Source organism: Orycteropus afer, unplaced genomic scaffold (assembly GCF_000298275.1).
Source record: "Orycteropus afer afer isolate SDZICR_OR568_19922 unplaced genomic scaffold, OryAfe1.0 scaffold00003, whole genome shotgun sequence".
NCBI classification, from domain to species: domain Eukaryota; kingdom Metazoa; phylum Chordata; class Mammalia; order Tubulidentata; family Orycteropodidae; genus Orycteropus; species Orycteropus afer.
This window is the reverse complement of record NW_006921590.1, coordinates 13,982,076-13,997,471: the sequence shown is the minus strand read 5'-3', so window position 1 is coordinate 13,997,471 and position 15,396 is coordinate 13,982,076.

Here is a 15,396-nt window from a genome sequence, read left to right as displayed (position 1 = left end):
ACAAATACTTAGGTGAATTTATCTGTGTTTGGATGAGAATTATTTATATGTGTAGACACTGCCACAAACTCATACATTGTTTTCATTCTCAGAGTCTCATTTAGTGCTTCCGTGAAAATTAAATGCTGAGAACCATGTGATCTTGTCTGTAAAATTAACTGCCTACAAAAAATGTAAGTGCTAATATCGTGATAAGAATATTGCAAATTTCTATCTGTCTGGATTTTTCTGACTTTGAAGACATCCAACAAATCCCTTGTTTATCTGCCCCCTGTCCACTCTGGCAGCCAGTTAGGGCATCTTTTATAAAAGTTAGTAACTGACATTGAGAGCCCTCTCATAAGCATTATCTTGCAGCAGGCTGTGGCTTAGGCACACTTATTCATAGTGTCTGGGTACTCATTTGCCAGGTACTGAAGGTCATTGATGAAATTACGGAAATCTCTGTGTGCATGGAGCTTACATTCTAAAAGTTTCCATATTTCTTCATATCTGGTAGCATTTGGAACCTCTTTAATCCTTCTCTCATGCAGAGGAAAAACACTAAGCATCTTTAATCTTATTAATTCATGTGTTCCACGTTTATTGCCTCTCTCCCTTCAATAGAATGGGCATGAGAGCAGGGTCATGTCTACCATGTTCATACTATATCCACTGTTCAACCAGTATCTAACACACAGGAGGCATGCCAAAAGTATTAAAGTCAATAAATTTCTCATAATTCTTTTATCTCTAGATGGCGTTCCATCCTGATCCTCCTTAACATGTAAAAATCTGTCAGCAATTCCTTTACTTGTCCCCTCTGGTGGTGTAATGTCTAAGATATTTGATTGCTAACCAGAAAGTTGGCAGTTCAAACCCACAAGTTGCCCCGTGGAAGGAAGATGGGGCAATCTACTTCTGTAAAGATCTACTGCCTTGGAAATCCAATGGGGTCACTATGAGTTGGAATCAACTTGATGGCAGTGAGTTTGTTTTTTGTTTGTTTGTCTGTGTTTGGTTTTATTTGTCTAGCCATTTAATTTGCCATACAAAACTGCTCAAATAGTTTGAATTCTAGGAAGCCCTCTCTGGACTTAACTGTCTTATGTGTTCCTGTAGTGAGTTCCTAACACTTTTTTATAACCCTATTACTGTATTGGGAGCTCTGGTAGCATAGTGCCTAAGGTATTTGATAGCTAATCAGAAGGCTGGCTGTCCAAACCCACCAGCCACTTCTTGGAAGGAAGGTTGGGCAATCTACTTCCATAGAGATACCACCTCAGAAACCCAAGGAGGGGTCACTATGAATCGGGATCAACTCAACAGCAGTGAGTTTTTTTTTTTTTTATTATTTTTATTATTGTATTACTTTTAATAAATTAAAGGGTCAGAAGAAATTACAGAACTCTTCAATTATATGGATTGACATAATAGCTGCAACAAGGAACTCAAACATAGCTAAGATCCTAAAGATGATCTGGGTTGAGCAATATTTTATTCTATTATATTTAATGTTGCCATGAGTCGGTGCCATCTTGATGGCAAATAACAATGACATTAGTGTATTTATCAGACTGAATTTCAAGATCTATTCAATTGTCAATATCCCTCACATACATTGAACACATTTTGGAGTTACAGAAAATGTTAGAGATATGTTAATTCTTGAATATTTTAATATACTCCAGAATGTAGCAGAAATTCACCACAGAAGCATGGTGTATTGGGTTAGTGACTGGAGCATGCCATTAATATCAAGTGTTGTCAGTGATTTAGGAAACAGCAAGCAAGAGACAAGGGTCAGAATTACATGTACAATGAGGAGAGATTAGGGTAGAAAGAGATTCCAAATCTCTGAGGAAGGACCAGCCAGGAATTAGAGAGCTAGGCAGCCATCAGGCAAGACTCAGATCAGAAATTATGTGGGGAGGTAAGGGTCAAGAGGCCAATGTGGGACCTAAATATCAGAATCAAGAACAGAGACTTCAGGCAGCCAGTGAACTTCAGGCAGGCACTGAACAGTGAAAACTAATCAAACACGTAGCAATTCTCTTTGTTGTTGTTAGGTTCCATTAAGTTGGTTTTGGCTCAGCAACCCTATGTAAAGAGATAAAATGTTACCCTATCCCATGCCATTGTGGTAATTAAGGTTGTTGTTAACTTAGCTGGGCCTAGTTGAGTGGCTGGGCAGCTGGTGGTGGTGATTCCCCATGATGAGACTGGCAATCAGCTCCATGGTGGGATCTACCACAAGCAGATGAGTAGCTACTTTAGGGATGTAGTCTGCTTCCCTTATATAAGAAGCAGCTTTGGGAATAGTCTCTAGCTTTTTGGCATACTTGAACCCTGTTGTTGTTGTTGTTGTTGTTATGTGCTGTCGAGTCAAACCCGACTCATAGCGACCCCTCCTTGGGTTTCCGAGGCAGTATCACTACCTATTGCCCAACCTTCCTTCCAAGGAGTGGCTGGTGGGTTTGAACCGCCAGCCATCTGGTTAGCAGGCAAGTGTGTTAGCCACTATGCTACCAGAGCTCCCCCTGCATGTAGTCAATTTTTCATTCAGATCAGCCTGCCATGCTCTGCTGATCTTGGGACTTCCAGTGGACTTGAATCAATGGCCTGCTGTGTGGTTTGGTAACATTGGGACTGGGCCTTTTTTACTTGTTGACCTTGGATTTGTCAGTCTCAGCAGCCAGTGACTGTCTGAGTGAAGAAAAGCTTCTGGCTTAGGTGGACTGGGAGCAGGAGGCAGAGCTGAAGCCCAAGGTTGAGGGGATTTCACCCAGCCCCTAGAGCCTGGCACTTTGTACTTGGACTTAAAGACTCCAAATTGTAAGAGAATAAACTCCTGTTTGTTAAAGCCATCCATCCCATATGTGGTATATCTGTTAAAAACCAAACCAGCCATCCTCACAATTGTGCTATGCTTGAGCCCATCATTACAGCCACTATGTCAATTCATCTCGTTGAGGGTCTTTCCCTTTTCACTGACCCTCTACCAATTGTGATATCCTTCTCCAGGGATTAGTCCCCCTGATAACATGACCAAAGTATGAGACAAGATCTGATCATTCTCACTTCTAAGGGGCATTCCGGCAGTACTTCTTCCAAGACAGATTTATTCATTCTTCCAGCAGCCCATAGTATATTCAATACTCTTAGCCAACACCATAATTTGAATGCATCAATTCTTCCATAACAAAATGCAACAAAAGCACTGCCATCAAGTCGGATCTGACTCATAGCGACCCCTCCTTGAATTTCCAAGGTGGTATCACTACAGAAGTAGAGTGCCCAACCTTCTTTCCGAGGAGTGGCTGGTGGGTTTGAACTGCCAGCCTTCTGGTTAGTAGTCAAAAGACCTAGGCACTATGCCACCAGAGCTTCCTTATTCATGTCTACATGTTGCATGCACATGAGGCTATTGAAAGTAAAATAGCATGGATCAGAGGCACCTTAGTCTTCAGAATGACATCTTTGGTCTTTAACACTGTAAACAGACCTTTTGCAGCAGATTTGCCTGATACAAAATTTTGTTTGATTTCTTGACTGCTGCTTCCATGGATGTTGATTGTGGATCCAAGTAAAATGAAATCCTTGGCAACTTCAATCTTCAACCTATCTTCACTTTTACTCTGCACAGCCATGTTATTTGCATGAGCTAATGAGTCTTCCTTCAATCTTGATGCTGCATTCTTCTTCATAGTCTGGCTTCTCAGATTATTTTCCCAGCATACAGATTGAGTAATTATGGTGAAAAGATATAACCTTGACACACACATTTCCTGTTTTAAAGCCACGCAATATACCCTTGTTCTGTTTGAATGGCTGTCTCTTGATCAGTGTACACATTCTTCATGAGCACAGTTAAGTGTTATGGAATTCTCATTTCCACAATGCAATCCATAATTTGTCATGATCCACACAGTGGAATGCCTTTGCATAATCAATAAAACAGACATAAACATCCTTCTGGTATTTCCAACTTTCAGCCAAGATCTGTCTAGCGTTACCAATGATATCTCTCATTCTACATCCTCTTCTTGAATCTACCTTGAATTACTACTGGTAGTTCCCTGTCTAGGTATTATTATAATTTTTTTTTAAAAATCTTCAGCAAAATTTTATTTGTGTGTGATATTAATGACATGGGTCAATGATTTCTTCATTCTTTGGATCACCTTTCTTTGGAATGGGCACAAATATTGATCTCTTCTGTTTTGTTGGCCAGGTAGCTGTCTTCCATATTTCTTGGCATAAATGAGTGAGCACTATCAGCACTGCATCCATTTGTTGAAAAAAATCTCAATTCCTGGAGCTTTTATTTTTTATTTTTTTTTCTTCCAATGCCTTCAGTGCAGCTTGGACTTCTTCCTTCAGTACCATTGGTTCTTAACCATATGCTACCTCCTAAATTGTTGAACATCAACCAGTTCTTTTTGGTATGTTGACTGTGTGTTTTCCTTTCATCTTCTTTTAATCCTTCTTGCACCATTTAGTATTTTGTCCATCGAACTATTCAATATTGCAACTTGAGGCTTTAATTTTTCCCTCAGTTCTTTTAGCTTGAGAAATGCTCAGCATGTTCTTCTCTTTGACTTTCTTACTCCAATCTTTGCACATTTCATTATAATACTTTTTCTTCTCAAGCTGTCCTTTGAAATCTTCTGTTCAACTCTTTTACTTATCTTTTCTTCCATTGATTTAGCCAATCTCTGTTCAAGAGCAAGTTTCAGATTCTCTTTTGACATCCCTTTTGGTCTTTTCTTCCTTTTCTGTCTTTTTAATGACCTTTTGCTTTCATTATGTATGATGTCCTTGATGTCATTCCACAATGTCTGATTTCCTGTCACTGGTGTTCAGTGTATCAAATCTATTCTTCAGATTGTCTCTAAATTCAGGTGACAAATACTTAAGGTCATATTGGGCTCCCATGGACATGTTTTAGTTTTCTTCAGTTTCAATATAAACTTACTTACAACCAATTAATTGGTCCATGGTCGGTCCCTAGCCTTGTTCTGACTGATGATATTGAGCTTCTCCATCATCTTTTTCCATAGATGTAGTTGATTTCATGCTGGTGTTTTCCATCTGGCACAGTCTGCATGTATGGTCACCATTTTTGTTGTTGAAAAACTGTATTTGCAATGAAGAAGTCATTGCAAAATTCTATACTGTGATCTCCAGTATAATTCTATCACCAAGACCTTATTTTCCAACTACTGATGCTTCTTCATTTCTAACTTTTGCATTTCAATCACCAGTAATTATCAATGCATCTTGATTTAATGTTTGGTCAATTTCAGACTGCAGAAGTTGGTAAAAAAAATCTTCAATTTCTTCATCTTTGGCTTTAGATTGGTATGTATATTTGAATTATGGTAGTATTACCTGATCTTCCTTGTAGGCATCTCCTATCCCTGGCATATGGACATTATCCTATCATTGAAAGCATTTTACTTCAGTATAGATTTTGAAATGTTCTTTTTGATGATGAATGCAACACCGTATCTTTTCAATTTGTCATTCCTGACATTATAGACCACATGATTGGCTGATTCAAAATGGCTAGTACCAGTCCATTTCAGGTCACTTATTAAAGCCTAGCATATCAATCTTTATGCATTCTATTTCATTTTTGACAGTTTCCAATTTTCCTAGGTTCATACTATGTTACATTCCACATTCCAGTTACTAATGGATATTTGCAGCTGTTTCTTTTCATTTTGAGTTGTGCAAATGAAGGTCTCGAAAGTTTTCCTCCATCCATGACATTAAGGTTGACTCACTTTGATGATGCAGCTCTTTCCAGTCATGTTTTAAGTACCTTCCAACCTGAGGAAGTGCCTTTCAACCTTCATCTTCCAGCGCTATATCAGACAATGTCTCACTACTATTCATCATATTTTCTGTGGCAAATTTTTTCAGAAGCAGACCACTACATCATTCTTCTTAGTCTGTCTTACTCTGGAAGCTCTGCTGAAACCTGTCCACAATGGGTGACCCTGCTGGTAGTTGAAATACTGGTGGCACAGCTGCCAGCATCACAGCAACATGCAAGTCACCATAGTGCCATTTGTCACTGACTGCTCAATAGTCATGATCCCCTTGTAACATCACAAACTTCTTTTCTAAAGGATCTTGCATTTTCTCTCTCCCACACTAACATTTATTTTTCTTTTTTTCTGAAACCCCTTCAAGATAATTCTATTTTTGTTGATATTTTTATAAGCTTAATTCTGGTCTCTTAATTTTTACTTATGGAGATGTTATTTTCTAAAATAGATGGACACGATGTCATAAGGTTGGTAGCCCCAAGAACACCTATGTCAGTGCCTCATTTATAAAATTTATAGTCACTACAACCATCATCATTGCTGGCAAGAAAAATTAGGGATCTTATTATATACAGCAAGGTACTGAACTCTACTGTGCAAACTACTGAACTGTCTCTCAAAGCTCTTAGTACCTTAGATGAGGAGATGAAGTATAGAAAGAAAAACATAAATAAAAATAAAGATACTATAAATGAATAATCTACAACATGTATATAAGGGTATGGAAAAAGAAAAAAAAATTGGGCTTCCGGAGATACAGGAAAGCATCTCTGCGAAGAGGTAGAATGTAAGCCCAATTTTTATTTTTGACCCTAGTCTACATAATGCAGGGCAATGGGATAAATTACATAAAATGATTATAAGTGTTATGTCTGGGAGACCAGGAAGAAATTAGAATGATAAAGAACAAGTTATAAAAGATTATGCAAAGTAAGTTTGAAAAGGAAAGCACAGAGGCCGATCTGAGGTAGTCTACTTTTCAGGTTAAATGATTTGGCACTTTATGTGACAGGTAACATAGGAAGTGTTTGCTAAATGAATACATGAATGAACTTCAAAGTGTTTCCAAGGACAGAAATGTAATAATATGCCTTCAAAGACGTTTGGTGACACGATAATGTAAGTTAATACATCTTGTGTAGCAGGTTGAAAGATCTTATACACTCCAGAGATTTCCAATTTTTCTTAAAATAAAATTCATTTATGGTTCCTGGGCAGCTATTTGAGAATCAGCTTCCCCTCATTCCAGCCCCACAAGAAATGTGCTTGCAAACAAAATGGAAGAAAAAACAACATTCTATTGAATTTCTTCTTTTGCTTTAAAAAAAGATCCTTCAAGATAAATTGACTACAGCTCTAGTAAATTTGGATGCTTTAGGTCATGGTCATTCCATTTTTATGTATACTGTGATAATAACTACATAGAGTGAGCAGAAAGACAGTGCAACTCTGCCCCGATATTGCAAGGATTCACAAAGTAATTGAAAGTGTTTCCAAGTGTGCATAATTCTGTGCCTCCAGTCAAATACAGTAGATGGAAATTTGTTTGGCTACCTCTATCAGTATGTCTAAAATACATAAAGGAATGTGTAAACAGAAAACATAACAGTACAGGTTCAACATTCTTTTAATTAAGTCTTAATTTCATCTTGGTTTTGCTCAAATATGCTAATAACCCTAAGGGCTCATCTCTGATCCTTTTGGTAGATAAAATGACCGAATGTGATTTTTACCCTTGACTCAAAAGTGTCAGTTCTGAAAATCTACAGTATTTGTCACCATGAATCCCATTTCACTGCAGCAGTACCCAAAGGAACTCTGCACAGCCACACATGAATACGACTGGAGGAACTTAATTAATCTTGCTGTCACTTCCATGATGCTTTTCATTAGTTTTGCTGCTATCTGATAACTGGCCTTCTCCATTTTGGAAATGGCTATCCATAGCCTCTTGTAAAAGCATTTTCAAAAGGTAAACAAAGACTCACCTTTGTAGTACAGAGATTTTATGCAGACAGACATTATTACTGCTAGTCTAATATAGTGGTAACCCTCACAATTCATACTTAAGATGACAAAATCACAGCAAATAACTCGTCTGTCTCCCACTGAGAAATTGCTTTAAAATCTATACACGTCAACAATATAGCAACAAAAAGACAAATAATCCAATTAAAAAATGGGCAGAGAACATGAACAGATGCCTCACCAAAGAAGACATTCAAGTGGCCAACAAACACATGAAGAAATACTCCTGATCATTAGCAATGAGAGAGATGCAAACCCAAACAACAATATCATCTCCCCATAGCACTAATAGAAAAGTTAAAAAAAAAAACAAAAAAACAAAACAGGAAACAATAAATGCTGCCAAGGAAATGGAGAGACTGGAAACCTCACACACTGCTGGGGGACTGTAAAATGGTATAATCACTGTGGAAAACAGTATGACACTTCATTAAAAAGCTAGAAATAGAAATACCATATGATCCAGCAATTCCACTACTAGGTATATAAGGTATATATCCTAATGAAATAAGAGCCATGACATGAAGAGATATTTGCACACCCATGTTCATTGCAGCACTGTTCACAATAGCAAAAAGACAGAAACAACATAAATGCTCATCAATGGAGAAATGGATCAACATACTATAGTACATACACACAATGGAATGTTATGCAACACTGAAAAACAATGATGAATCTGCAAAACATCCCATGATATGGATGAACTTAGAGGCTATTATGCTGAGTCAAATCAGTCAATCACAAAAAGATAAATGTTATATGAGACTACTATTGTAAAAAGTCAGGAAAAGGGTTTCACTAAAAAATAAATATTCTTTGATGGTTACCAGGGATGGTAGGGGCAGGGAGGGAAAAGCACTAAGTAAAGGGCAGATACATATAAACTTGGATGAAGGGAAGGGTAAAATAAATAAATAAATAAAATCTATACATAGATTATGTATTTTAAATAAAAGGTTATATTTTTCTTTATTTTGCTTTCATCCAATAGATGAATACTATTCAGTGCAGTATCAGGAACAATGCTGATTAAATACAGGATATAATTCATAAGAAATTTGGACATGTCCACTGACCACTTAGAAGCAGACTGGGTGAAACTCAGATTTAACTGATAGAACAAAGCAAGTAATTGTTATAGCATCAGCCCTCTCTGTAAATTGTATTTTTGAAAGTGTGGTTCAATATTTGCATATAAATAAAAAGATTTTTATTTATATGCATTATTTTTTACATTTTTTTCAATGCTGATCATAGATTAACTTGCTAAAATAAAAACTTTGGAATAAATTTATAAAATGTGACCTCATTTTGACTATATGGAAATCAATTCAAACCTATGCAATAGGCATGGAGAACTGGAAAAGAAACCATTACCTTGACATATATAGTGATCTCTGATGAAGAAATATAAGAAAGTAATATGGCCTCATTTTAATGTGTTGTAGCCAGCCTCTAAGATGGCCCACAATGATTACTGCTTCAAGATATTTACACTCTTGTGTAGTCCCCTCCCACAATGAATCAGGCTGACCTGGGAAAATGATAAGATAGTGTGGAAATGACAGAAAGTGACATTGAAGGTTAGGTCATAAAAGAAAAAGTGTCTTCTGCCTCTCTCTTTTGGGTCACACACTTGGGAGGAAGCTGGCTGGCATAATGTGAAGACACTCAAGAACCTGAGAAGTGGTACACATGGTGAGGAACTGGGACTGTAAGCCAACAGCCAGTGTTATCTTGTCAGGCATGTGAATGAGCCGCTTTGGAAACACATTCTCTAACCTTCTGATACCTCCATCTATGAACAAAATTTTAAATGCAACTTCATGACAGACTGCCTTCTACCAGAGCTAACAGAGAGAGAAAGCTTTCCCCTAGAGTTGGCACTCTGAATCTAGACTTCTAGCCTCCTAAACAGTGAGAAAACAAATTTCTGTTTGTTAAAACCATCCACTTGTGGTATTTCTATTACAGCAGCACTAGAGATGTAAAACACTGAAAGGGATTTATGTTTATAGAGTCTTTGGAGGACTGAAAATTATGTGTCAAATATAAACAAAGTGTTATTTAACTTCAGTTGATAGTATGCTATGAGAGAATGTGGACAGATATTGTCAGATTCTTCAATGTTTTTCCAGCTTTTGTATTCTATGACTAAAATATTACCTACAAGATCAAAACTATCACCTGACTTCAATTTGAAGCCATCGTGGTTTAAAATTACGATTAAAACACCATTTTTTTTACTTTTTAATAGCATTAGAATGCTACTTAAAGGTCTCTGCCCTTAGATTCAGCTGTTATATCCATTCTTTCATCCCACCACTCTCTACCCTTCTCTTCCGACCTCACAACTAAACTACCAACACTTACATCTCTCTGCCTGATATAGTACTTTCCTACCAGACCACAAGGCCCTTCCCACAGTTTATAAACCTGCAGAAATGGTTTTCATCCTTGAATGGCTCACTAACATGGCACCTCCTCTAGGAGTCATTCCATGATTGCTACAGTCATGATTAGTGGCTATTTTCCCTGTGCTTCAAGAATATTTCTCTTCAAGTCATACTAGGTCTATCTCCCTGCTTCTAAAGTGAAATACCAGCTGGCAAAGTTCACATGTCTTATTTAATTCATTTTCAATGCCTTCCCGTGATGAGCCACCCAGAACTCTCTACAATGGCAGACTTTTGCCCAACTCTCTAAAGGGATCTAGACATTTCATTTATCAGCTGCTTTTAAGCGATTATCTCAACAGATAGCTGCCTTGTTAAAGGTTTTCCCCCTTTATTTTGGACCTTATCCAATGACTGATCAATAAGTTAATGAAAAGGTCTTATCATCTTAGACCAACTTGGGACAACTTATACAACTTAGGCCATTCTAGCTCTAGAACTTACTATTGGGATCATCCAACACTGTCTTTGGGCCTGAATTGCAACTCAACTTCTTTCTTTCCCCAATCCCCTCCTCTTCTCCCTTCCACAATGCTGCCTCCAGATTACTCCCTAGTAAACATCCTTCAGGCTAACCTCCATCTTATTCTGCCTCTCAGAGAACACAGCCTATGATACCATTGTTGGGCAGGTATTCAAAAAATGCTTGCGGTGCCAATTTAATTCCTTCAGACAATCAAGACTCTTTTCACAAAGATGAGAGTAGCCCCCAAAAAGCCTTTAAAATTATTGGGCAATTTTAGAAGAAAGACAACCTTTCTTCAGATACTTGTTGACTTTAGAAATAATGCGAAGTGAAAAAAGCCCAGAATTTAAATGGATGTCCTGGTCTGCGTACTCTGTTTGTGTAACTGTGATGGCTTGGAGCTGTCAGGTCTGTCAGGATATATTCAATCATGACGTTGTTCTCTTTCTCTTAAACAAAGGTAATCACTCAGCATTTTATCTTTTCTAGAAAATGTCATTATTTTGAAAAGACAATAAGTCTCACAAGGGTTTCTATGTAGCAGAACGATTTTTGTTCACCTTCAAAAGAAAAACTAAAAGAGTGAAAGACCATAATTAATTTGATTGTGAAAAAATATATTAGCTTTGAGAAACTCTAGTTATGAAGGATAAAATTTATTGGAAAATTCCTTCAAACTGAGTAATTTATCATGTTCTTAGTGCTTATAATATATAAATACCAAAACCAAAAACAAAAAGCCAAACTCACTGCAGTCAAATCGATTCAGACTCATAGTGACCCCTTTTGGGTTTCTGAGGCAGTAAATCTTTACAGAAGCAGATTTCCCAATCTTCTTTCCTCAGAGTGGCTGGTGGGTTTGAACTGCCAGCCTTCTGGTTAGCAGGCACTATGCTACAGAGCTCCTAAATAGCCAGACAATTATTATTATTATTTTTTTTTTGAAGGAAAAAACCCAACTTCGTCTTGGGCAAATATATGATGCAAATAAATGTGTGCATAGGCCAACCTAAAGAAACTATTAATAATAGATCATCTTGTCCCTCTTAAATTCTGGATACATGTTACCATCAACACAGCATTTACTTAAACAAGTGGTTTTACCAACTATTTTTCAAGTCTAATACTCATCTGGAAATCATTTATTTTTTCATTCATTCACAAATTTTAAAAAATATTAATCAAGCACCTTTTTGTTAAACATTATTTAAGAGGTCAGGCATATAGGATTGATAGAACTAGATATTGTTCTGGCTTTCAGGAAGTTTATGGTTTTCTAGAGAATAGACTAGTGCCATGAAAGGTAGATGAGTTGTTTCAGTAGTCCATAGGGATGATCAGAAGAGAGTGGGAAAAGTAGGCCATCCAGAGGGTAAGAGAATGGCTTTGAAATGCAGCATCTAAATTAAAGAGTGAGGATAATTTGGCATTAGCCAGACAAAACTAAAAGAGTATTACAGGCATAGTTAAGAGCATATGCAGAGGCCCAGAGATAAAAGGAGTATGGAGACAAGGACTAAAATTTGTTCAATAAGGAGACTCAGGGGAAATGGTATCAAAAGAGGTAAGACCAGTGTCATGGAGATAGTCACGAACTGCAACAAGGATTTGAAAAACCACTGAGAGTTAAATCAGGAAAGTGATGTGCAACATGGTTATATATTCATAAGGTACTAGAATAGTTAACTAGTTTATGAGTATTCTGCAGCAAATAAAGCTCTTAGAAAACCATTTGACTTTGCAATAAGCATATCCAACAATGCCATAAATCTCTGGTACAAGCCATAGTTTTCCTTGCTCAGGGTTTTCCATCTACATGCCATCCAATGAAACACGCAAAAGAAAAAGAAAAGGAAAAAGAAAGAAGAAAAGCTGGCTGAGTTCATCTAGCTGGGAATCACCAAATCAACCAGTTTTAAGGTGAATCAGCTTTCCTAGCTGTCTTGGGAATTGGGCATTGGATATAAGAATGTAAGGTGGATAGTTGATTGTTTCACAATTCACCCAGTTTTGGCCTGCAAATCATACAGTCAGTGTGCTGTGTAGACTGCAGTCTGTGCCTGTGCACATCGTGGCACTACAGTACTAGAACATATACAAAAGATTTGTGAAGGAAAATAGGGAAAGTGACACTTTGAGGAAAATTCCATGTTTTTATGTTTACAGTTGTGCATCCATCTCCATGAGTCCAACATCCATGAATTTAACCAACCCCTGATAGGAAATACTCAAAACACAGCAATTAAGTGGTCAAACACTGAGGGAGATTAAAGTGCTATTTACATTACATTTAAGGAGCTCTGATGGTACAGTGGATAAGGCATTAGGCTATTAACCAGAAGGTCAGCAGTTCAAACCCACCAGCTGCTCCACAGAAGGAAGATGAAGCAACCTACTTCTGTAAACATTTATAGCCTTACAAAGCCAATGGAGATTGCTGTAAATTGTAACCAACTCAATGGCACTGGGTTTGGTTACATTACATTTACATTGTTGTTAGGTGCCCTGGAGTCAATTCCAACTCACAGTGACCTTATGTACAACAGAATGAAATACTGCCAGTTCTGTGCCATCTTCAAAATTGTTGCTATATTTGAGCCCATCATTGCAACCACTATGTCAGCATTTGCAATATATTAGGTAAATGAGACATTATTTAAAGTATAACAGAGGATACACTTAGGCTATATGTAAATAGTATGCCAATTTATATAAGGAACTTGAGCTTTCATAGAATTTGGTATCTGAGGGGATCTGTGAATTGAAGCAATCCTCCACGGACATCTAGGGATGATTGTATATGCAAATTGAGGTATAAGTTCACATTTCTGGCAACTAAGCCCAATTTTGCCAACTGTCCACTTCCCTCCTGCCTAGAACATTCCTAAATAACTTCTGTCACATGATACATGGCCCTCTTTTTGAAAATCCTCCAAGCACTTACAAATATTCTTAGACTGTCATCACCTATTGCCTCAAAGAAGTAAAGTCCTGTATATCAATATAGGCTAGAAATATCTTGTTCTTCCCTAAAGTTTATAAAAAATGAGTCTTTGAAATCATAGTGATATTTTCACAAAATATGCTGCTTTATTCTTATTTCACAAAAAATAAAAGCAGTATATTCCCAAGTTATATGTGTATAGCACCCACACATTTCATATACACACACATGGTTTTATTTAATGTTTGAGTGTGTGAGTGACTGTGTGAACAAATGAATGTGTGTGTGTGTGTGTGTGTCCACTATAGATTTCAGTGTCTTACTTTCCTGGAGATAAAAGTAAAGTATCAATATGGATGTATAATATAAAGAACTTTGACATATTTCAGGATGACTGCCAAACGTGCTCCTCTCTGGAGGGATTCATCTTTCATAGGAATTATTCAGGGAAGTACAAGGCTTACTCATCCCTGGCAATGCCTGATCTGATCAGGATGGTCTCTGAGTAGAATTTTCTGAGACCTATGGCTGTGTTCCCTAGCTTGAAAAGATGAACTCTAGCAATCTGTTTGCTCCCAAAAACGTTAACTAAGAGATGGAGAAGAAAGTTGTCAATTGGTGATGGGCTCTGGAGCTAGGAAGACACTTAGACTAAGGTCATAAAGATTTATGTGCAAGATGGCTGAACTCTAGAAGACCGAAGAGGGAGGGAGATGCCGAGAATTAGAGGGAGAGGGAGAAGGGTGTAAAAGCACTAGGCAGTGAAAGAAGCACATTCTTAGAAGTAAACTTTAATCGTTCAATGGTTACTTTGCATATGGACCTTTTCAGTAATACCTTCTCCCTCTCCTTAGGCAACTTGGTAAATCTCTGTTCCTTTAATAGTAACATTTTTTTTTTTTTTTTTTAATTTCACCCTTAGTTAATTGGAAAGGATGCAGGTGAATGTCACTAAGAGGAATAATGGCTAAGTTTTTTTTTTAGCCAGACTTCTGACTACAAAAAAAAAAAAACCACAAACAAACAAACTCACTGCCGTCGAGTCGGATCCGACTCACAGTGACCCCTCCTTGGGTTTCCGAGGTATCTCTACAGAAGTAGATTGCCAAGCCTTCCTTCCAAGTAGTGGGTAATGGGTTTGAACCACCTACTGACTACTTGTCCTAAACAAAGAAACAGAAGATGACAGAATTGTGAAGGGAAAAATGGTAGCCTAGAGAAAAAAAGGAGACCTGTCATGCATTGGGAATCCAGGGTATTCAGGAAGTGAATGGATAGTAGTTAAAAATTGGTAATGATGATTTCTGTAGGTAACATATAATGGCTGTCAGCTCTCCAGATCCAAAAACTATTCCCTTCCAATGTACTTCCTCCACTATTTTTTGTGAAGATTTACATGCAAGTGATGAGAGTAAAGGTTTTTGATTCCTTGTTTTGATAAATAATCTATGTACCTTGTGTTTTCCTGTATTATTTTCTGTCAAACTTCTTTTATTACAAGAGTGAAAAACAGCATTAACTTTTTGATATGTCAGATGATATCTTATCTATTTTGGGCAAGGGACATGCTTACTAAAGTATTAGCCTCCAAAATCATGTATTGATGCATGTTCAGCACAGTTTTTAGAAATGAATTGGTGTTTCAAGGAAGAGTATGATTGTGAAACATCATTGGGTTTT